The 24,906-nt window shown below is 37.3% G+C and overlaps 1 protein-coding gene and 1 non-coding gene across 12 annotated transcripts in view; one reads left to right on the top strand and one right to left on the bottom strand.

The window, feature by feature from the left end:
* The window catches only part of SOX5 (SRY-box transcription factor 5), a 1,003,105-nt gene that overhangs the window by 110,241 nt on the left and 867,958 nt on the right, over positions 1-24,906 (top strand). The gene's annotated exons all lie outside the window — the stretch shown is intronic.
* Positions 3,871-3,974, bottom strand: LOC118550164 (U6 spliceosomal RNA). The gene has a single exon (XR_004924432.1). It is a non-coding gene; the product is annotated as a U6 spliceosomal RNA (small nuclear RNA).

The raw sequence follows: 24,906 nt of genomic DNA, 5'->3' as shown, positions 1-24,906 counted from the left end.
TGAAGCCACTCTATTAAAGCATGCTTGGTTCCGCAAGCAAAAGCCACAGAAAATTGGCTCATGTTTCACCATCTAGGCTTGCTACCACTTGGTTTCCTTTAATTGGCTATCATGTCCATTTACCAGAAATTGGCTCTGTTTTCCAGCTGCTGGATGTAGAAGTGATTTACTTGTGTGAGTGTTCTCAGCATTACACCTGCAAGAGTGTAGTTTCAGACATCCTTTTTCTTAGAAAAATTACTAACTCTGTGTATCTGAATAGGCATACTACAAAGGAATAATAAAATCTAGAACCTAAGAGGCTTTTCAAAGGATCTGACTTGTCTTAAAGACAGTATTAGCATAGAGCGGTCATGAAAGCCCCTGGGTGGGCCCTGGTCTATAAGGTATTATTAAGTACAATTTAAGGATCGTATCAAAGGAATTGAAAAATAAATAGTATAGCACAATTCTTGGTATAGGCATTTTACCTAATATAGGGAAGCTTATAAACCCACATCTTAATGCTACACTGAGTAGATTGCTTTCATGTTAGAGCATAACCACTTAAGTATGCAGTTTTGTTCAACATTTTAAGAAATCAGTTAGGGTCGTTTGTTGTTTTTGTTTTTTGTTTCTGCTTATTTCACATTGTAGTGGCTTTTTGTTTGTTTTTTGTTTTTGTTTTTTTTTAGGAAAAAAAATCCAGCATTTAACTTTGCTTTTCTGAACTAACAGGCATTTATGGTTATCTAATTACTGTAACCATGTATTTCCTGAAATGTTGTTCACTAGTAGTTTAACCACAAATACAGATGCTCTAATTTCTACTCTTTTATAGATTTTCTGAATAGGGTCCACTGCTGTCATCAGGGGAAGGTTCACGTAAATCTAGAGTAAATATTTTAAAAATATAAGAATGAGTACTTTAAATGTAAAGGAAGATAAATGTAACATTCTTCTGAAACAAGTCTAGTAAGGATTTTGAGTTTTTAAGACTTTCTATTTAATTACTTTGCATTGAAGCCAGCTGGTTTGGTAACTTTCATGACCTTATATTCCCTGAATGTTCTCATAAATCAAAGGAAGAATATGCTCAATTCTAACATTAGTCTTGGGGAAAATTCCATATTTGAAAACAAAAGAAAGAAAGGTAGAATCAAGGTTGCCTTGGGAATTTTGAGGTCCTTGGTAAGGTTAATTGGGAGGGCATAAATTCCTTTATCCTCAGATTTTTCTTTTCCTTTCTCTTTTCTCCCCCTAAGCTTTCCTGCCCTCTAACCCACCAATTTCTCTTGCAGCTTGAGCCTTCACACTTCAACATTGAACTTGGAGATATAAAAATATTCTAACAGGCAGGGGGATGGCCTTGATGATCTCTTAAAGTTCTTTTTAGTGCTTTATTTTAAATTCCAATGATTTAATAGAAACTCAAGGGTGAAATGGCCCTCTGGAGGTCATCAGTTGTAGTCTCCTCCATGTAAGAATGCCTCCTACCTTCTGGGAGTTGGCACTAACAGCCAGTCCCAAGGGACCTCTTTATTATTCTCTGAATTTCTTCAACACTATGGACTTAACTTGTTGACCAGTTGGGAGAAGTGCACATCAGATTTGAGAATTTTTCTAGCTGTACATTTTACCTTCTTCCTCACTTAGGTTTTAAATATATAAATCATTGCTTGAGTGAGTGACTCTTTTGAAAGAAATCTACGTTAAAGGTTTCAGGTGTTGTTTTGAGGTGGAGTGGAATTTCTGGTGGATGAGAATTGAAGGAAGTCAGAATCCATTGAGATCAAGCAATTCAATAAACATTAGTTGAGGACTTCCGTATAAGGGGTTGTAAACTCTAATGCCTCAGAAGACAAGGCTGGTAGCATAAATCTTGAATTAAGCCCTAAATAAGGCAATAGGGATGGTGTGAGGCCTGAGCATTTCAGACCTGGTGCTGGCATTCTTGTGGCAGCTGCCCTGCCCAAAGCATGCCCAAAGTTTGCAAACCCTTAAGTCTCAATGCATGGTATCTGTTTTGTCTTGTGGGAGATTCATAAGTGAACACCAAAAATTCCTGACTTTACTGAGGTACAACAGTGATAAAAAAATTATTAATCAAATGGTGGCTACTATTTATAGAGTGGCTGCTAGGTCCTAGGCACCCTGCCACTCTTATTCAATCCTTATGCTTATCCTATGCGATAGTCCTATTCAACTCTATTTCAGATGGGAAGGTGGAGGCCCAGAGATCAATTACTTGCTCGTAGTCACTCCTTTAATCATTGTTAGAGGCCAGGTTAAAACTGAAGTCCTCCAACTTAGCAACTTCCAAAACCCATGCTCGTAACCATTATTCAGGTGTATCTCAGGCTATCTACTGTGAGATGTTAATGGATATCTGCTTTTTTTTTTTAATTGATGATTCTGTAATCAAATGATGGAAAACAAAAATTGAGTTACAGAAGGTTACATCCCACACCTTACTCACTATGGGATTTTGTCCAGATCCTTTAATTTTACTGTGTTGTGAATCCCCCAAAGTAGGTATATATATTTTGCAGTGTTTCCCAAGCTAATGTGAATTGTACAGATTGCCTCAAGTCCTAGTGTTCTAGGGAACAAACTTTGAGAAACTCTTATCTGTTAATACCCAGCCCTCTCACTGAGAAGTTTTGTCATTAAAGAGCAAAGTATTTTGGGTGCACACAAGATAGATGTTAATCAAAGAATGTGTCAGAGGGAAGGTAGAATTTGGCATTGGGTCCTAAAAATAGATGATATTTTCACAGATTATTGTATTTACATAGATGATATTGGGCATTAGAGAACATTCCAGGAGAGATTATTTCAGTCAGGCAATAGTGCAAACATACACATAGAGAACGGAATGTGCAAAGGTGAATTTGGGGAACGTAGAAAAAATTGGTAGATTAGCATCATTTGATATTTATCGTGTTAATCTTAACGGTTGATTATATTTTAGAAGATTGGTTTTATTTTTTTCAAATATTAGAAAAGCTCACTTGAGGAAAATTTCAAGTCTTATGACAGGATATCATCTTCAGTCATATTATTAAAATTACTCATTGAACAAATATTTATGACTGCTTATTATATTCAGAGCTCTGTTTGGGGTGCTGAGGCTACAACTGTAAATAAGGTGTACAAGTTTCCTGTTCTCAGACAACTCGCAGACAAAAGCAACACAGACATAAAAAAGGCAACAAGACAATGTCAACTAGTGAGAAGTACTATGCAGAGAGAGAAAATAGGCCGATGTGGTGAAGAGTGCCTTAATGGCTATTTCAGAATAACAAGAAGGGACCAGACATCTGAAGATCATGGGGATAACATATTAGGCAGAGAGAACAGCTGTTCCAATATCCTTAAGGAAGAAATGAATTTGAGGTTGTGAGGAATAGTGAAAAGGCTAATGTGGTTGGAGCATTGGCAAGGAGGAAGATGGTAAGAAGAGTTCAGAGAGATTGACAAGAACCAGACCACAGAGTAAGGAGTTAGAATTTTTTTTAAGCATCATGGTTAACTATTTAAGAAGGGGCTTGACTCTGTGTGTGTGTGTGTGTGTGTGTGTGTTTGTGTGTATGTGCATGCGCACACATGGCCATAATCTCTGGCTGCTTTGTGAATAAATTTTAAGGGGAAAGAGTAGAAGTAGGGGACCAGTTAGAAGTGATTGCAATAGTCTAGGTAGGACTACTTTGGACTGGGGGTGGTAGTTAAGATGGAGAGAAGTTGACACATGAACATACAGGGTTTTTAAACTGAAGTATAGTTGGCATACTGTGTTACATTAATTTCAGGTGTACAACATAGTGATTCAACAAGTTCGCATGTTATGCTATGCTCACTACAAGAGTAGCTACCATCTGTTACTGTACAAAAAATATGGAACACTTTACAAGTTTGGGTGTCCTATTTGCGCAGGGGCCATGCTAATCTCTGTATCGTTCCAATTTCAGTATATGTGCTGCCAAAGAGAGCAAAACATACAGGTGTTTAAGGACATGCTAATGAAATGGATGTGTGGGATAAATGGAAGGAAATTAGGTGTAGATTGGTGGTATTTGTTGATGAGACTGAGGGAGGTTTAGGTGGGAAATCAGAAGTTTTGTACTGGACATATTAAGTTGGAGACGTGCATTAGACATTCTAGTAGAGAGGTCAAATAAACAATTGGACAGGTGAATCTTGAATTCGAGGGTGAGGTCTGTGCTGGAGATATAGGGATATCCACATTATTCCACTAACAGAGTTGAGAAGGTCTACCTACCCGTAGTAAAAGACATTTTTTTTAAAGATTTTATTTATTTATTTGACACAGAGGGACACAACGAGAGAGGGACACAAGCAGGGGGAGCGGGAGAGGGAGAAGCAGGCTTCCTGCTGAGCAGGGAGCCTGATGCAGGGCTCGATCCTAGGACCCTGGGATCATGACCTGAACTGAAGGCAGACGCTTAATGACTGAGCCACCAGGTGCCCCTTAAAAGACATTTTACAAGGCAAAATAAATAAATAAATTTGTTAATAAAAAATTAAAAGTGACTAGAGTATACAAATTACTATAGTGTAACCTTGGTTTTGGGTACTACCAGTTTTCTTGTCATTTATTAAGTGCTGGTAGAGAAGCAGGAAGACATTACATTTTTGTAGTGAATACCTAGAAAGTCTTCTGGAGTTCAAATACCCATCTCCTCTACGACTTCTGGACAGATGTATTTCCAGCAGAAGCCTGAATGCTCAGGATTGGAAGGGCATGTGTTTGCCTCCCAGGGCAGGCAATTCTAGGTTTATAATGTTCTTCCTTTTCTTGAATAGATATTTTTCCACTCATAATCTTCCCTCCATTTTACCAAATGCTACAGTTTCAGACTTAGAAGAGGGTCCAATCCTCACTCTTTATAATGACCCCTCATGTATTTTGAGAAAGCTATTGTGCCTTTCTGGTTTCCTCGGTTAAGCATACCCGGTACTTTTAGTTATTTCTCATGTGACATGACTTTAAGTCCTCTGTCCATTCTGGTTACTCTTGTTTCTAGAGCATTTCTCTGCATTCCTCCCCAAGCAGGGCACCTGGCATTACTGTGTTCCCCATAGTACTATGGCTTTGTTTCAACAAGACTGAGTGGAGGAAGTCTTTGGCTTCTAATTTTTAGATACCATACTTATGTTGATGGGAAACAGTTCAAGGTCCCTATGCTTTTTTTTTTTTTTTTTTAAATAAAATAACCTTTAACTTTATAATAGTTTTAGATTATAAAGCTGAAAGATAGTACAGATCATGACATATTCTCCATCCAGTTCCCCCAGTTTACATTTTATATTACTCTGATATGTTCAGCACAACTAAGTAACCAACATTGGGTACTTTGCTGTTAACTCTATATTTTATTTGGATTTCCTTAGTTTTTAGGGAAATGTCCCTTTTCTGTTCTAGGGATTTATCCAGGATACATATTACTTTTAGTTGTCATGTCTCATTACTTTCTTCTGGACTGTAACAGTTTCTCAGATTTTCCTTGTTTTCCATGACCTTGACAGTCAGGCATTTTGTAGAACGTCTCTCAATTTGTGGTTGTCTATTTTTTTTTATGGTTGGACTGGGGTTATGGGTTTTGGGGAGGAAGATCACAAAGGTGAAGTGCCAATCTTATTATATCAAGGGCACATACTGTCAACTTGACTTATCACTGACACTAACCTTTGATCACCTGGCCATGGTGTCTCTATTTTGAGGTTACTTTATTCTCTCTTTCTATATTGTACTCTTTGGAAGAGCAGCCCACACTCAAGAGGTGAAGAGTTAAACTCCATCTCCTCAAGGTTGAGTATTTACATAAATTATTTGGAATTCTATATGGGAGAGTTGTCAGTTTCCCCCATTTATTTATCTACTCATTTATTTATATAAGTATGGACTCATGGATATTTATCTGATACTTTGGATTATAATTCAATAGTATATTATTTATTGCTCAAATTGTTCCAGTTTTGGCCAATGGAAGCTTTTGCCTATTGGCCTCTATGTTCCTTTGACATACCCCCACCATTTTGTTTTTCCCTCTTCTTTTAAAATCTGTGCTGCTGTAACTCATGAATCTCCTAACTTATAGTATGCTATTGTTTTTTTTTGGGGGGGGTTGGATATAAAGACAAGGCTTATGATTGCCCTTGTTAAATTTCACCTTCTTGGAGCTTCCGTTACCAGTAACAATAGCTTCTTTTTTTTTTATAGCTATATTATTTATTTATAAATTAGAAGTATTGATAGCTTTGCTAATATAAGTTGAAGATGATACATATTTCACAAATGATTAAAATCCTAAATTAATGAGATAAAGATAAAATTACACATATTTAAATGTTTAAGTACAAAACCCTTTCACTCTAAAATACTTTGTATTTGTGTTTTGGATACCCAGTGTTTTTTTTATTTATTTTTATTTTTAATTTTTATTTATTTTTTATTGTTATGTTAATCACCATACATTACATCATTAGTTTTTGATGTAGTGTTCCATGATTCATTGTTTGCGTATAACACCCAGTGGTCCATTCAGTACTGCCCTCTTTAATACCCATCACCAGGCTAACCCATCCCCCCACCCCCCTCCCCTCTAGAACCCTCAGTTTGTTTCTTAAAGTCCATAGTCTTTCATGGTTCATCTCCCCCTCCGAATTCCCCCCCTTCATTTTTCCCTTCCTATTATCTTTTTTTAAAATTTTATTTATTTATTTATTTTTTATCTTTTTTTTAAACATATAATGTATTATTTGTATAACAATAGCTTCTTAACATGGTCTCTGAACTTGCATTCTATCCACCTCTATCTGCACTGTATTTGGTTCTTTGAATAGCAGCCAGAGTGATTTTTCCAAGCAAATCAGTTATGTCTCTCCTCCATGTATGAATGCATAAAACTTTACATGATCTGACTCTTGTTTAGGTCTCTGATCTCAACTCTTAACCTTTATATCTCTCACTCAGTATGTTTTAGCCACACGACCATCCTTTCCAAGCTTGTCTATGTGAGGCTTTTTTAACATTGGTTCTTTTTGCCTGGAATGTTCTTCCTTCTTACCTTCAAATGGCTTATTTTTCCTTGCTATTCAGATCTTAGCTCAAATGACACCTTTTCAGGGAGGACTTTTCTTGAATTCAAGCTAAGGTAGCTTCAATTTCTCCCTATCATAGTGCCATGTTTTATTTTCTTTATAGGAATCATCATGATGGAATATTTTCTTAATAATTTTTTAGCCATTTATTATCCTTTTGCTTTTCCCACAATTAGAATGTAACAGGGTCTTGTAATCTCTTGTCCACAGCTTTATCTCCAGTGCATAAAGCAGTTCCTAGCACATGTAAGAAGCTCAATATATATTTGTTAAATGTTGGTTGCTGAAGTCTCAGTTATGGCTTCTGAGTAACACTTACCTTTGAGGTCCCCATAATCTGTAAAGCCTTTGTGTTGTGATAACTTTGTTACTTCATGCTATTGACTCTATAGGATTGTATTGTACCATTCTGATTAAGATTGTATAGTATTTCTTTAGATAGCATGTTGTGCCTGTCATAGTGATTTTCCCCTTAGAAAATAAAGCCAGCCCGGTTTCCATCAACACTTGCTTGTAGCCTCTAAACACAAGCCCTTCCTATGTGCCCCCATTCCTTTGCAGATCATCAGGACAAGATAGGAGAGATAGAGGCAAAACTTAGAGCCACCAAAATTTTTCCTTCCAACTGTCAGTTAAGGGATCAGTTCTCTCTGGATGCAGTTGTTCAACATTTTTTAACCTCAGCTATTTATATTATTTTTCAGCTTATATCTCTGTCTTGACCTCAACGAAATCATCATGAGGTATCTTAACTGACACCCAGATATGGTGTATCTGATACATTCTTTGTGTTACCACTTTAACCCACTCTGACTCTTTATGATCCTTATTTCCTGGTCTTAATGTTCAAAAGCCATTTCTTTAATAATCCATCTTAGAGTCTCTCTTTGGATCTACATGAAACTCAGTAGTCTGTTGTTGTAAAATTTATTTCTCTTTTTACCACTTCTGTTTAGCCTCCTTGGGCTTATACACAATTACATAATTAAAAAAATATTTAACAAGCTTCTCAAGCAAACACCATGTTAAGAAATATGCAGTTAATCAGACATATTTGATACCATGCAGATTTGACCACCAGATAGCTTACATGAGCTATATAGCACTTTATAGTCCCTGTAAAATCACTCACTAATTGGCAATTCCTCATTTAAGTCAGTGATTCATTATTGTTTTAACTAACTTAAATATAAACACTTTGTAACAGCATGAGTACTTATGATTTGCTTCCAGGTATAATGGGAATTGCATTAGAAACTAACATTAGCCTATGGAGGTACCCAGTAGAATCAGTTACTACGTTTCAATCTCAATTCTTTCGGATGGTGGGAAACCTTATCATCTAGTATTTATTTTTGCTGTGGTGTTGTCTTTGGCCCGCTTCCTTTGGAAACATGCTCTGAGCCTCTGACATTTGCATCTATGAGGTTTATTGTTGTGTGCTCTTGGGAACAGTACCTATGAGGGGTGAGGGAAGCAGGAAGGGCAGATGGAGAGGTTGAATTGAGATGCAGTTGCAACAGAGGCTGCAGCCAATCCTATGGGGAGCTCTAGAGCTGGGCTGCCCATTCGGAGCTGTCCTGAGTTGAGGTAGGGGGCTGGCCTTTGTACCTCCTTATTTAGCAGTCAGTAGACATTTGCTGCCCCTGGAGAGGAGTTTAGCCTCCAGCGAGGCAGCGCCCTTCAACAGAGGCAGTGCCCAGAGAGGGGCTCAGCTGTGAGTTGTTAGCATTCAGTGCTGCTAGGCAGCTGGGGCAGTGAGTGCTTCAAACTGAAGGGAAGATCGTTAGTTGTTGGGTGAATGGTACACAACAGCATCTTCTACAGGTAAATTAGTATAAATTTCACATCCCATTGCTAACTTTCTATTTCTGTGCCATTTCACCCTCGAATTGTTGTTACTCCCATTCTTGCCCAATCTCCTGTATCTACCCTGAATATGTCCTTCAGTTGCTTCATCTATAGAGTGGGGATAGTCATACACACACATGCAAGCACACACACACACACAAATACAGTGACCTGGCATATAGTTGAATGCTTAATAGGAATAAGTTTCTTCTGTCAAGACTTTGAAATGCTTCTTTAACTAATTTGGCTAAGACCAGAACGGTTAGATTTCAAAGACCCCTGTTCCTCCATATGAAAGAGAATAGTTACTTCTTCTAGTATCCTGTGGGCATTTCAGGAAGGATTTAGCATTTAAATATAAAATGGGCTTAGAGAACCTTGAAATATCAACAACCTCCTATGCAGAACTAGCTCAATTCCTCCCATCTCCCCCACATCAACCTCCTTGTTAAACACTAGTTTAAAGACTGCAGGTTTCTGGAAGCTTCTCAAACTTCTGAATATTAGCATTATATGGAATAATAATATAAGGATTTATTGATCAAGTCCTTTATTCATAGTTGACAAGAAAGCAGGACATTTTTTGCAGCTATTTTATGTAGCACTATATTAGAATGGGTGTTGAAAAACCTGCTTTTCCTTGTTCTTTCAAAACAGTTTTTTCTACAAAGGAAATTCAAGTCTCAACCTGTTATATTGATAATGCACAATAACATCTGATTTGAGTCAATACTGATTATTGTGCAGCTTGGCCTGCCAAGAGATATTATCCTTCTTCCAGCTAACCAGTCTCAGTACTTCTTTATCAAACATCTCTAAAACTCTGACAACTCATTCTTGTTCTAACATCTGACATGTGCTGAACAAAATGAACAGACACTTGAGTGGTATCAACAATGTATGTCCCTTCTTTCTTTGTAGGAGCCTGGTTTATGTAAAGAAGTAAATTGTCTAAGATATGACAGAATCAAACTGCTTTGGTATACTGAGGCAGATTACACTTATTGGATGGTACCATGGATTTGGTCAGTGATTTTTAGTACGGTGTGATGAAAATCACTGAATTCATGTAGCATCTTAGGTATTCATTGAAACAAAGTGATATCATAGTAACCATGTTACAGTATTCTTACTTCTGTCTTTACTTCCTGGTCCTATCTTATCATTCTAGGTTTTGAGGCCTAAAAGATGTTTTAAAAAACATACCATAAAATTAAAAAGTTTAAAAAACTTGTACCTTGTAAGTACTTCTGGAAATAAGTGGTTAGTATATGATATCTTAGATCATGTCATTTTATAGAATACTCCCATGGCTTCCCATCTCCCTCAGAATAAAAGCTAATGTCCTTATACTACCTATGATGCCCTGACCTTTCCCCTTCCCTAGTTAGCTCTTGAACTCATTATGAACCATCTCATCTCTTGTTTCCTCCCCACCATCCATCCACACTAGCTTTTTTCATATTTGTCTAACCTACTGGGATAGCTCCCACCTCAGGACCTTTGAATTTGCTGTTTGCTCACACACTCACTCCTCAGTTAAGTGAATGCTTACTCTCTTACCTCCTTTAAGTCTGATCAGTTGTGACCTTCTCATTAATTTCTCCTCTTACGACTTTTATTTTTTTAAATATTTTATTTATTTGAGAGAGAGAGAGTAAGAGAGGGAGAGAGGGAGAGAGCATGAGTAGCGGGGAGAGGTAGAGGGAGAGGGAAAAGCAGACTCCCTGCTGAGCAGGGAGCCTAATGAGGGACTCCATCCCAGGACCCCGGGATCATGACCTGCGTCGAAGGCAGACACTTAACCGACTGAGCCACCCAGGCGCCCCTCTTATGACTTTTAAACTCTAAAACAGAAGACCCCCCTCCCCCTCCCTGACCCTATGACAATATATCTGTCTTCTTTGCTATATTTTTCTCCTTGTATGCACCATCTTCTAATATACCATATGTTTATTATGTTTATTGTATTCTCTGCTCACTAGATTATAATGTTCATGGGTTCAGGGTGTTTTGTGTGTTCTGTCCATTCACAAATCCCTAGTGCCTAAAATCATTCCAGAAACTAAATAAATGAGTGTGAATAAAAGGACAACAGCTACATTGAATTGGACCTAACAAGACAGTAAATGTAGACTGAACTATAATTGATGGAGGATTGCATTCTAATATTCAAAATGTATCTCTTTGACAGATCTCAGCAGCTCAAATTGTTTTCCAGAAGTACCTTTGTATCTATAAAGTATTTACCTTTTTCTGTTACTTTTACTTCTTGCTTTGCGTGTTGCAGCATATAGTTCAATTTTTGACACCTTGTTTAGACCTCATGTTTACTGTAACTCTACTGTTTTAAGTTTCCTACCTCCTTAAATCCACAAAGCACTTCAAGAAAGGATTTCCATGTATTATATTTTTGTTCAGAAAGCCTTATCTCAGGCAGACATATTTGCCCATTTTCTTTTTATTAAAAAAAAAGAGTGTTATAATCATTATACATGCAGAAGGGTGTTTCAACAGACTGGGTTAGTATCTCTCCGTGAAACCACACACAATAAAACAGTTTCCTAAAAAAAAGTTAACAATGCATAAAATGCTGATGCAGGGCTTCAGAACACTTAATTATTTCTTTTTTCCCCCATTGTTTATCACATTGTTTTGTCAACTTTCCATATCACTACCCACAATGCTTTGGGTTCAGTTTTCTTTGAACATTCCTTTCCTCTGAACTTGCCATGAACTTGTGCTTGTAGCATGCCACCACAGAGTGCCACAGCCACTTTATAACTGGGAAGAAATCAACATTTTTGTCATAAAAGGTGCTAAAACCAAGCTCATAATATAAAATAGTAAACACACTTGTCCAATTGCTGTTTTAGGTTGAAGTATGATTCTTGCTTTAAGAGACGGTTAGTGTAGTAGTTTGCACATACTTCAGGAGAATCAGGAATTTAGTTTGTGTAGGGAGGAGGACGAGAGAAAAGAATTATGTTTCATAAGATTAGGTGGACTGGAGGAGGAGAAGGATTGCATGAATACCAAACACGATACAAGAGAGGACAGAGCCCCTTATCGCACATGCAGTATAGGATGATGTAGAGGATTATTTGTTTTCTACAGAAGGACAGAAGGAGGGATTTTTTTTTTCCATTTCTGATGATTTCTCTGCTTCCAGGGTTATATTAGGAAATTATTGTTCCTTCTATCAAAGTGTCAGGAGAGGGACTCTGCATTGGGAAATAAATCCTGGGTTCTCATCCCAGCCTAAAAGTAAATGGGAATTTCCTACAATATGAATTCTTGCCTGACTTGCAGCCTCAACTGATTATTTGATAAAGGGTGGATCCATGAACTCTGTGGGATGTGGCCCAAATCATAGCAAAGTCATGTTTTTGTTTTTTTTTTTTTTAAACAGGACATGCAATAATTTCCCTTATATAATAGGTTGTTACATTTGACTTACCAAGTTGTATCAGAGCTGCAGCAGGGCTCCAAAGGACCAAGAATAATGTGGGTCAAACCATCGATTCAGGATTCTCTAGGAGCTTGAGATAATCTCATTTGTTTGTTTGTTTATTTTACAGTTTGATCCGCACTCACCTGGAGAGGGTGTGTGAGGGGAGGAGGAGGAAGGAAGACTATAATAAGATTGATGAAGAGTATGGTAGTGAGAATTCCAGTGGAGAGAATTAAGACGGCTGAGGGGTTGCTCTCATTCTCCCCTCTTCTTCCCTCCTATTCCCACGAAGTGCATGTGGACAGGACGTGAGGGAGCCACTCAGGGAGCTTGGTGTGTAGCCTGGCCTATGCGTCGTGGGGCATAGGTTTTGGTACCTGGCATGGACATGCAAAAGTCAGAAGGTAAGACGCCAGGACAGAGAGACAGGGAATGCAGTGGGAATAAGCCCCATTTCCACAGCTAGTAGGAAAAAGCTGTGGTTTCCTGGAGGTCATATGTGAATCCTAGAAGGGAGCCAAGTATGATGTCTCCGGCCACTGCCTCTCTCCTCACTCCCACCCCCACTCCGAAGAATTTCCTGTCAAGAGGAAGACAGCCTTGGCAGAAGGACTAGAGTTTGGTGATCTGACCTAGAACTTGATGAGGGTCCTTCAGTCCGCATTTATGGCATTGCCGGTGCTCAAGAACCACAGCGAGGTGAATCTCTAGGGAGTCATAAAACACACACTGCAAGAAAGAGCCAGCATTGGGACATTGGCCAGAAGCAGAACCTGGCTGTCCCAGCCAAGAAAGACTTTTTTTTTCATCTTTTACTTCTTCCCTTTCTCTTCTTCTCCATTTAGTCAGCAGTCTAAATTTGACTCAGATTGTTACTGACGAAAATTTTAAATTGTCCCCAACCGGGATATTTCCTTATTTAGTAGACATTTATTGAACAGATAGTATGTGCAAGGCATCGTGCTAGCATATGTATCTCCTGATTTCAAGGGGTATGTCTAGCAATGAGTTTTCCCTTATTCTTGTTCTGGATGCAGTTTTAGTCTTCTCAAAAAAAATTGGCAATTGCATAGATAATTTCCAGGTTTGTAAATATAGTTTATAATACAAATATTCCACCTTCACTTGAGTGAACAAGATGGGGAGATTAAGCTAGAACTGGCACAGGAATGAGCATGCTTAGGACACTCTTGTTAGATAGATGGAGGTGAGCTAGAGCAGCAAACTAGGTAACTGCATATTATTCATTGTGATCTTCTCATTCAATTGCCGAGTTGTTTAATTTGAGGTCTCGATGGCATGCTATAAAGGAACTGCTTTTGCTCGTTTGTTTTGGTAAATACTTATTGAACAGGTACTATGTGTGAAGCATTATGGTAGATCGATGTCTTTCCTGCCCTCAAGAAATATATAATCTAGTGGAATAGAGAGATTTCCTTAGTACAGATTCCTGCAATATTCAGAAACATGTGATTAGTGAGATGTGAATGTCATTAGGAATCTTTTATTGCAAATGATAAAGACCCAATTTGAAATAACTTAGCCAAAGAGGAGATTTATTGGCTCATATAACTAGGAAGTTCTGGAAATGACAGTTACTTCAGGCACAACTAATATAATCAGGACAGAGTACACTTTCCTCTTCCCATTACTCTGCTCTGCTCATCTCTGTATTAGCTTCATGCACAGGCAGCTTTCTTCTTACAGAAGCAGCTCTAGGCTATGACACTCTTTTAACTAGTATTTCCAGAGAAAAGAATGCATACTTTTTTTTTTTTTTTTAGGCCCAGGAAGTTTCTTATGACTGGCCCACTTAAAATTCTGTGCCCTTCCTGAATCACTCACTGTGGCCAGGGAGATGGCATGCTTCTGTTGAGCCACCCATAGTTAAATGCCTCCCTGATTGGGAGTGGAAGTGGCTGGCTCCAGTCAAATTAACTTGGAATGTATTCTCCAAAAGGAAGGGTGTTCTTTCACTATAAGAGAGCGGGTGGGAACATATGCAAGTAATACCACATCTCCATTAATTGGTTGAGGGACAGTGCAGCAAAGAGAGGGCTCTTTCTGGTGACTGCAGAAAATGTACAGGAAGTAGTGCTAGTAATAGCTCAGCTTTTGAGATTTCAACAGAAAGTTTGTTGGGACACAGAGGAAAGCTTCTTTCTCAGGCAGAGGAGCCAACTGTGACACTTACAAAGCTCAAAAAATTCAAACAATGTCTCGTGACTCTCTTTCTATATATATCCTAGCACCTTGAAGGCAATCTATTCTCTATAATGCTTTCCTCAATTTCTCCTCTACCCTTCCCTCCCCACCATGATCACTATTCCAGCCATACCATGTCATCTGTACTACTCTGATAGAGGACACTGGTGACCTCCTAATATGCAGATTCTATGCTCTTTGCAGGGCTACCTGACTTCATATCTCTCTGGAAACTTTTCCCTCTCTCGACTTCTGAGACACTATTCTTTCCCTGTTCTGTTCTGCCCATCTGAGCACTCTTTCTGAGTCACTTCTATTGGCTGCTTTATTGCTGACCTCTCCTTAATGTCTCTTTTCCCCAGAGCTCACGCCTGGCTCTCTTTCCATTGAACATGCTCTTTTCTGGTTAATCCCATTCATTCTCATGGCATCTATGAACATCTATGCTCATCTGTACCAAAAGCCCTGCTAGAGTTCTGATCCCTCACTGTATATCCCATATTCCATGATCCATAAAGATCATAAGTTGAACATTTCCCTTATGATATTTTTGTATCTATTCTGTTCCTACCATTCTCATTGCTGTTAATCTAAATTTTAATTTATGTTGCCAATAATCAAGAAAGATTAAATGTTGCTCCAAGCTCTGTTTAGGCCTCAATCTTGTATTCTAACTGGTATCTCTGAATAATCCCATATTGTCAGTGACACTGGACATGGTAGACCATGCCCTTGTTCCCATTTACAGAGCAAGAAGCTAGTATTTTAAATATAGGTTGAGTTTTAGATAGAAAACAACACAGATATTTATAATGAGGGAAGTAAACTTTTGGGGAATCATATAGAGAGAACAAGGCATATGGCTTGGTCTGCATAATTCACAAAGAAGGTCTAATGTGGGCAGAAATATTGAGAAGTCACTGAGTTTCAGGAAGATGATGAGGAGTGCTGCTACATTTTCAAGCCTAGGACTGCAACATGAACTTCGGTTTCCACTTCTGTAATTCCCCTGCCCCCCTCAGTTTTCCCTGCATGATCATCCTTACATTTAAAACATCAAAGAATTCAATATTTATTACAACATCACAACCTTTAAATGGATGTCTATCCTTAGCATTCTGTGGTGACCAAATCAAGACAAACAGTTCATCTTTAGCCAAGTGGCTGCTCTTATCGAGTTAACTCTCATGATTGCCTTCAAAAAGAATATTATTTGTTGATTGCTTCAAAAAACATGTTTCAAAGGTGCATTTAATAGTACTTTTTCTTCAGTCTAACTGACAAGAATTTTAGTATTTTTTCCGACTCATTTTTGTAGACACATCCCATTTCACTGTGGCCTACTTCTTTGAGTAGATAATAAACCATACATGAGTGTGTACTACAAACCAAATTGTGTATTTTTTGGTGCTAAAAGATGAGTCTGTAACTTTTTACCCATGGAAAAATCATTAAAAAACTAATGAATATTGAATATTAAAAAGTATTACAGATTTGCCCTGGACTTTCAAAATATTTAGTGTTAGTATGTTCTGTCATTTGTTTTGCTTAAGACAAATGTTTAAGCACCATTTTAATCATCTGAGAATAATCACCTTGATTTTCAGGCCTCCTTTAATTATGCAGTAGATCATAGATCATATCAGGGCATTAACTTCTGATATTTTACTACCTGACATTCTGTCTTCATATAGATTTTTTAAAATTTTATTTTAATTTTTGTAGTATGAATATAGTTCTTATTTTAAGAAAATTAAAAATGAAATATTTATTTTATTACAAAATACATAATCATTGTAGATTTAGAAAACACTGGTGAGCCAAAAGGAAGCAAATTACATTTTATTCGTAAATAACCACTGTTAAATGCATCTAGACCTTCCAAGCTTTTAATTAGGAATATAAACTTTTTTGTTCTTTTTAAAATAATAATTGGATCAGACAGTGTGTGTATGTATTTTTTTCCCCTTTAATAAAACATTATACATATCCTAAATTTTGTATGCAACTTGTTAGGGTGTAATTTTTTTCCCACTACCTAATTACTACTATAGGAACCTGATCCTATCAGGGTTTTATAAAAAATACAAATTCTCATATCCTATTGTTTTTTGATGATGATGATAATAATAATAATGATAATAATAATAATAATAACAGCTAACTTTTACTGGGAGCTTCTCATGTGATAGGCACTGTGCTCAGTACTTACATATGTAATTTGACTCCTCACAACAATTTTCTAAGCTTCCTAGCAGTGTCCATCTTTAATGGACCAGAACCTTAAAGCAAGAGATTTATTATTTTGACCAAACTCATAGCACTAGTAAGTGGCAGAACCAAAATTCAGATCTGGGTCTGTGTGTTCCAGTCTGTGCTGAAAACTACAATAAAATACAGTGAAGACATTTGGAATATATGTAGTAAGATGTCACACTGAGCATGCTTGCTTGCACAGTGTCCTCAATCTGCCAATCTTTGAGATTTCTGAGGTGAGGTAACACCATCATGAGGCTTCGAGGAAACCCTAAGCCAAGTGGAAAGAGTGGGATAATTTCCCCCGATAATCAGAGAGGAGATCTTGAATTCCTGTTAGAAAAGCACTATAAAGCACATTGTTTTGTTTCCTTTCTCTGCTTGGGCACTGTCACCAAAGCTACATACCTCTCTGAGTAATTTTCAAGAGGTACCATTTTCATCATAAAATGCATTATCAAGTACCACATCATTTACCTTAATTCCTGTCTCTCTAGACAGTCATAAGCAGCTTGTGTGGAAAACTTGAATTTAACTTCCCTGTTAAAGAGGTCAGTTACTTTCTTGGGTACCAAGCAATGGATCGTGCTTGCATAAGAAATGTAGAAAGTGTTGGAGACTTTAGCATCAGTAGACTATTTAATAGATTTAGCAATAGAGTGGTCTCGCAGTTATCATGTTCTCAGTGAACTTCTTCTGAGAAGGGAAGCATACAAACCACATCGTCAGAAAGGTCTTGAGTTTGAACCCCAGCTTTACCACTTGCTAGCTTTATAATCTTGGGTATATGACATAATCTCTCAGAGCCTCTGTTTTATCATCTGAGGTATAAACAGACAGAGGCAGCTAGATGTACACTTTTTAGCTACAGTAGACCAAGGAATATGATTTTTTTTCTTAAAAAAATACTAAGGCAACTTTCTGCTTTGTATTTGCTTTTCTGTGGGATTGGGGAATATGCTTCAACCATCTCTTCTGTGATAAAGTAAATTTTGGTTAAGTGCCCATATGGACAGGGTAACTTAATTATAACATTTTCAAGCATAAAGACACTGATATAATCCATTTTGACACATATTTCAAGCCTAGATCTGAGGCTCAGAACTGGGAAATAAGGTGATTGGTGGCAGAACCAAGACTCCACCATGTTTGTCTATCTTGACATAAATAATAAAGTTACTGCTGGTGGTTGACAAAGCAGATAAAATTTACAAAATTTTATTTTGTGAATCGTCCTTGAAAATAAGTTATACATAAGATAAGACCAAAAGAAAATGTAGTTGCTAATGTCAGAAAATGATCTCTTAACTCGTAGGACTGGGATCTTTGTAATGAAGCAAAATTACTGTTCTCAGCAAAAGACTATAACTGTATAAATGTGTATGTGGTATTGTATTTTCTGTTTTACTTCATAGAGGGCATATTTATTTTAATTTTATTGATACTCTTAGGTTTAATAAATTTTACGTATTAAATACACATATTCATAAATATCATACACATACAATTAGAATTTCCTTAAATATTTTGTTGTGGTTAGGGATGCCTGAGTGGCTCAGTCAGTTAAGCGTCCACCTTCAGCTCAGGTCATGATCCCAGGATCCTGGGATTGAGTCCCACATCGGGCTCCTTGCTCAGCCTGCTTCTCCCTCTGCCTCTGCCTGCCACTCCCCCTGCTTGTGCTTGCTGTCTGTCTCTCTCTCTGATAAAACAAACAAACAAACAAACAACAAAAAAAAACCTTTAAAAAATATTTTGTTGTGGTTAAATTTTCATAGTAGTTTTTGAGAACATACCTTCTTGTCTTAGTGGTAATAAAAGTGTGGATTTACCACTTTTCATAACTGTATTTTGAAAGCTTTATAGTCCTTTAGAGACAGACTCCCTAGAAGCCTTGCCAGTCAGCAAACACCCAAGATTAATAACATGAATGATTTGATGATTTTGGCATCTTGCAAAAATTATACATTAGATTTTCTTTAAAGAGGTATAACATGTATTTTCCACTTTCAATTCTTTAACTTTTAGCTCATGTTTCAAACGGACTATTGGTGTGTACTTAAATTGCTCCTCCAAGATTTTCAAAAATGATTTGATGACTAATGACAATGTAAATTTTAGAGTAAAATGCATGGTAAAAAGAAAAAAAATCTATGTTACTGGGTTTGGCTTTTTGGGAAACATTGATTTTTCTTTTAAAACTTCAAATTTCATATCTGTGAAAATTTGATGACTAGTAATTTCAGCTTCACTTGACCTAACTTGTGAAATGATTGAAAATGCCATGGCAGATGTAGGGTATGAGTGTTCCATTATGATACTTGTCTCTTTTATTGAGTTGCCATTTGTCAAACTGTGAACATATATGCGTCACCTATTGTGCTGAATGTTGTTCTTATGGTCTTTTAGCTTTTTTGTTTGTTTGATTAAAAATAATTTAGAGGTTGTCTGACAAAAAATTGTACATGTATTTACCTGCTTTAGATATTGTAAAGAACATATTGGATGATCCACAAAACATTCCTTTTTTATAAAGACTCACATTTTGAAATGGAGGGCTTTGTGCTCACGTAAAGTTCAGACATGTACAGATTTGTTCCAAGAAGAGAGCTGGGTGAGAAAGCAACATGTAGTGAATAAGTCATTGCAATTTCTTTTAGGAAAGCTCTTCTTGTGTGGATCTTCTTCTCCCCCAATCCCCACTTGAGAAATGTTGAAATCCATTACTGTATCTTTAAGTTTTGGGCATTTACTAAGTGTCAGGGACTATTCTAATAATGAAAATAAGTAACATATTTTGATTTCTCTCTACATAAAATGTACTATTCCAACCACTTTACACATGCTAACTCTATTATTCCTCGAAATCACACAAACAAGGCACTCCAGGTTATTTATCTTGCCAGGGTCACACAGCTAGTAAATGGTAGCATTGGCATTTGAACCCAGGCAGTCTGGCACCCCCAACCAATTCACTGCACTACTTCCAAGTTGCAAAGTCCTTTTAGAATGATGGCTTCTGTACTTACAAGACCAATGCCATGATGAGCAAATTATCTTCTTAAAGGAAGGATTTAAATGAAATTTTAATTTTTTCCAAAGTGTAGTTGATCCTTGCCATGAACGGGCTGCTCCCTTGTCCCGTCTTTCTGGTTGCCACATTGAGTTGGAAAATGGGCATTAAGCGTGGTAAAGACAAAAGAGTTTGTTTTGAAATTTGAAATTTTGAGTGGAAGAGTAATTAAAGGAGCGTAAATTTTCCCACGTTGTTCAGATTGGTCAGGATGGTCAGTACTGCTTGTTTGTGTGTAAAATCAGGTTTTTGCCTCTTGTGACAATAGCTGTCAGGGAAGTTGACAGAGGATTTGTGTTAAGATGTATACTATGGAGAGTTACAGTAAATAATTAGCATGGTCATAGCTTCCGCTCCCCCCTTATAATAGCTGAGATATTAATTTTAACTTTCTTTTTCAAAAAAATGTGGAATGTGCTACAGTACTTGGGAGGCTTATCAGCACACACCTCTGCTGTTTGTTTTCCAGTATGTGTTCAGAATTGCTACTGTCAGCAACAGAGCCCTGAAAAATCAATATTTAGGCTCTTAGACTTCTGATAGGGGTGTAAGGGCAAGGTTTGATACCTCTTTAATTTGCCCCCTGATGTTCTCGAGTTCCCTTCCCCTAGCTTTTCCTGAGATAGGAAAAGGAGGAAAGTTTTATCAATCCCCAGTGGATAATTCCACCATTGTGGATTTCTGCCTGTTAGTCTTTTACTGTTACACACGTTCACACCTCATATATTTTGCTCTAAAAGCAGAACATCTGAGATGATTCTGTGGTTGAAAAAGATCTCAAAGAGATGGAAGATAGATTTAATGTTGCCATTTTTGGATAATGCTGTAAATAGAATGGCAGCTGTCCTCGGATGCATAGCAGATATACAGTACATATGCTGAATAGAAACAGATAAAAGATGGTACTCAATTAATCCTCATGAGAAGTAGCATTTTAGCCATGGACTCAGTGATCGAGTTTTTAAATACAGTGTACTTATTCTACCTCCTCACATGATAAAATCCAGTGCTTTGAAGGTGACCCAAGAAGGGAAAAATTTACTATTATCCTCAACTAACTTTAAAGCAATCTGTAAGATCTTAGTTATTTGCCTTCCCTCTCTTTCTTAAAAATCCTGTGAGCAATTCAACTCTACAAGCATTTCTGGAACACCTATTATGTATAAAGAATTCTTGGTGCAGTGAAGGGAACAAGACACGAACTATTTCTTGTATAGAAAAGGCATAAGCAGAAATTTATCATGCAAGAAGAATGTGACAATTGGTATAAGTGAATTCTGATAGATATCTTTCGTTCAGCAAACAGTTGAACATTTATAAAACAACACCTCCATTTCGAGTATATTGCTGGTAGTTACCGTGGATACTGAGATGAATTAAACCAGTCCCCAAGGAGCTTTCCTTATGGGAGATGGCATGTAAACTAATCATTACATTCAGTAATTGAATATATGGTTTAACTGTTCAGAAATAGCATAGGAAGGGAAGATTAATTCTCCTGGAAGGTGTTGGGTAGTAGGGCAGGACTTCAGAAGAGGTAATGACTGACCCGGATTTTGAGGCATGGATAAAAGTTTAGTAGATGAGCATTGAGAGATAAAGGCAATAGAAGAAGGTGAGGGCATTACAGAAAAAGGGAGTATCATGCCCAAAGATAAGGAGGCATGAGATTGGGTGGAATATTGGAGACTGAATTGTCTGGGGTTGGCCTTACAGTGTAGTCTCTCTGGACTGTTGGAGGGTGTCTGGAGTGTTCAACAAAGACAGGACTGTGAAAGTCCAAGCCAAAACCAAAGTAAATTATATATGTAAACTTTGTTTGTGTGCCAGCAACTTATATGCTTTCTCTTTAAGACGGATTTGGTTTTGAGTCCAGACTCTGGAACGTGTTGTTCTGTGATCTTGAGCAATTTTCTAAACTTCTTAGATCTCATCTTTTCATCAATAAATGGGGGTTCTAATATTTAACATAAAACATACATTATCTGATACCTATAAATAATAATGACTTTATCAGTTTGGTATAGTGGTATTGACCGTGGTATAGTGGTATTACTCAGTGAGGGATAAAAAGACTTAATCAGTGTAGTATAACTGCCATCCTTCCCATGAGGTCTGGATTTTAAATGGTGTGGGAGAGAAAGTTGAAAGAGCTCTGGAATAGGAGTTTGGAGACCTGAATTCTAGTTCTACCTGAGCCATACACTGAGACTGGTGATCTTGATGAAAAATATGCTCCATGAATTTATTCTTCTCTAAAGGGCTGGGGTTTGTACTAAATGTCTATCTGACTCATGTCCTTGCTGCTATGAGTGGTTTCTGAGGAGCAGCCCAGCGACTTGAAAGAGATAAACTACACAACTTAATTCCAGTAAAGGCTTACTAAACCAGAAATTGGCCTATATAATTTTTCTGTTTGCGGGAAAATTGCCTATAGCGACCAAATTCATTTTAAAGAATGGTGGTTTCCCATTGTTGTAAAAAAATAATGAAATACAGAGTTAGCATCCCCTAAAATTCATTAAACATGCAGAAAGGTGTTTGGTCAGCCTTGCAATTTATTCGGCAATCAAGAATGGGAAGAGTAGAGTGTGATTTGATGGTTTGGGTGTGTGATGGTAAGATTGTGGTTAGGTGGGCTCCCTGCCTGTTGAGATTCTCTGCGTCAGATTATGTGGAATAACACCCAATGAATCATGTTAATGATTGATGAAGCTTATATCTTGAGAAAACTTAATTTGTGTTGATTAGGGAACATTGTGCTTCTTTCTATAAATTAATTGTAATACTCATGAATAATGAGTATTCATTCACAAAGTACGGAGAGATTAACATCCTGAAGAATATGTAGTCAGGAGGGCCACAGTCAAGCAGTGTTAACTCTGGATTCCAAACCACAGCCCTTTGATATTACTTCCTCTCATGACAAAATCTAACTGCTATTTTCACAGTACATTAATTTTGATATCATTTCAAAGTAATAGCATGTATGGCTCTCTAGTCTCTTAATGTAGATAGTCCTCACTCTCTCCCCTCTATTTCTTTGCTTTGTTTCCCATGTTAATCTGGTAACCAGCCACTTATTGTACTGATTATCTTGTAATTGAAACTGTAAAAGCCCATGGCAGGTAAACCTATGGCAGGCAGATGGTCTCCCCAGTATGTCAGCTGTCTCGGATGTGGGTTTTTTTTTTTTTTTTTTGGTACTACAATGTGGTCTGGGAAAACACACACACACACACACACACACACACACACACACACACACAATGAAGAAAAGAGCCCAGATCATACAATTTGAAATTTAACAGAATGTATTTGCTAACACTTTTAAAGTTGCCGTAAGACGAAAATTCATTATGGAAGCATCTTTTGTGGAGCATGAAGTGAAAGAGCAGGAGGGGAAACTACAGTGTTGGGAAGAGTGTGGAGCTTGTTACAACAGATTTTTTCAGTAGCAGTGTTTGTGCCTTTGGTCTTTTGGTGGACTTCCTCCTGGGGGGGAAGGCAGAAATGCCCCCAAGCTGTTGGTTGCTTCTGCTTGTTCTCATAGCAGCCTGAGGGGAAAAGTGCTTGTTTAAACACTAATATATTCCATAAAAACCAACAATTATGGCAAGGTTTTTAAAAAAGAAAATTACATTAAAGATGAATGAGGATATATTGAAATAATTATGTTTTAAGGTACGTAACATTAAAAGATATTGAATAGAATATTGACTGTTTTGTGGAAATAGCAATAATGAGATTCCTGTCACCTAATCTTACAATAATTGGGTTATTACTATGCAAATGAAGGTATTACTTTAAAAAAGTAAGGAAGCAAGACAGATCCTTGAGGCAGTCCTTTATCTATTCTTAAAGCTGTGCTGTCAATTCTCCTTAGACTGAAGATCCTTTTCCAAACAATTTGGAGATGCTCTTTTCACTATTTGCCCCTGAAATTCCACTATAATATTTTTCAGCTGCCACAGGTTGCAGATTGGTGGCTGGTGATTTTATTTTATTTTATTTTTTTAGCTCTTTGTGGAACCCAAAGGAGTAATTAAACTGTATAATGATTGTCCACTGTCTTTTTTTTTTTTTTTTTTTTTAAAGAAATGAAATGTTGTGAATTTTGCTGGCAAAGATACATGCCGGACCCCTTATCTCCACTTTCCATACAGCTCTATCATTATTGTGTAGTGTCAGGTGGTACCTACACATCTCAAAAGCCACCAGGTCATTTTGGGCTAGCAGACCTCCTAGGACACCTTTGTGGCTGAGGAAGCGATTCTGTGAGTCCTCAGTCAGACTCAAATCAATAGTCCATACATTGCTGTCACCACCGTGTCCATTTAAGCTCCTATGGCACCCATCAAATGCATGGAAATATTTGGGACAATTGCCATTTTAGTTCATGACCCAGGTAAATACCTTTGTGTTCAGCAGGGAATAGTTTTTCAAACTGTTGATTGCTGAGGCTTTGGATAAAAGGTGATTGTATTTCCTGGGAATGTTGTATGATTTTTACACACCAATGTTCGCTGTATGAGGAAAAATACAAAGTTCCACTTTAAAAGTTCCCTAGTATTTTTACATAGAGAAAGCATCAAACAAAAGTCTTGGATTGAGCCTTATTGAAATCTCACAATGGACTTTTTATATTTTAATAGTCTTTGGTAGCATATACTGGATTCATCAAAGGAAGGAGATTTGAGGAAATCATGAAAGACAAATTTCATTTACCAGGTACTTTTGGTTCCAAGGATTAGGGGGTCAAGAAAATATAAGCCTTATCAGTTTCAGAATCAGTTGGGACTTGAGAGACTCTATAAATGTCATCAACACTGCTCTTTACCTTATGTCCTGTCATAGTTCTTAAGGAAGAACTAGGCTCAGAGTGGCTACTGCACATTATATATTCACACCATTCTCTGTTCAGTAGAGAAATCCTAGAATAGAGTTCTATTTATATGAGAAC

This window comes from Halichoerus grypus, chromosome 6 (assembly GCF_964656455.1).
Source record: "Halichoerus grypus chromosome 6, mHalGry1.hap1.1, whole genome shotgun sequence".
NCBI classification, from domain to species: Eukaryota; Metazoa; Chordata; class Mammalia; order Carnivora; family Phocidae; genus Halichoerus; species Halichoerus grypus.
Note: the sequence above shows the minus strand (reverse complement) of the source record. Positions and strands in the feature narration are given on the sequence as shown.